The sequence below is a fragment of the Triticum aestivum genome, chromosome 7A (assembly GCF_018294505.1).
Source record: "Triticum aestivum cultivar Chinese Spring chromosome 7A, IWGSC CS RefSeq v2.1, whole genome shotgun sequence".
NCBI classification, from domain to species: Eukaryota; Viridiplantae; Streptophyta; class Magnoliopsida; order Poales; family Poaceae; genus Triticum; species Triticum aestivum.
In genome coordinates, this window is record NC_057812.1 from 609235969 (window position 1) to 609236499 (window position 531).

Genomic DNA, 531 nt, shown 5'->3' on the forward strand with positions numbered 1-531 from the left:
TTCTTCTTCTTTCACCTCCTCCTCCTCCTCCTCCTCCTCTTCTTCTTCTTCTTCTTCTTCTTCTTCTTCTTCTTCTCCTTTTTCTTCTTCTTCTTCTTTTCTTCTTTCTTCTTCTCCCTCCTCCTGTTCCTCCCTCCTCCTTCTACTTCTTCTTCTAAACTAAAACTAAAACTAATCTAAAATAAACTAAAACTAAAACTAATCTAAAATAAACTTAAACTAAAACTAATCTAAAATAAACTAAACTAAAACTAAAACTAAACTAAAACTAAAACTAAAACAGAAACTAAACTAAAATAAACAAAAAGAAACTAATTAAACAAAAAAAAGGGGGAGAGGAGCTCACTTGGTGGAGGGGGAGGCCGGACGGCTGCGGCGGCCGCTGGAGGAGGCGGCGACCCGGTGGAGGGGGAGGCCGGACGGCCGCGGCGGGACGAGGCGGGGATAGCCGCGGCGCGGCTTCCCGGCGTGAAAGAGGCGGCGGGGTCGCGGTGGAGGTCGTGGAGGGATGCAGGGCGGCGGGGCGGCTGG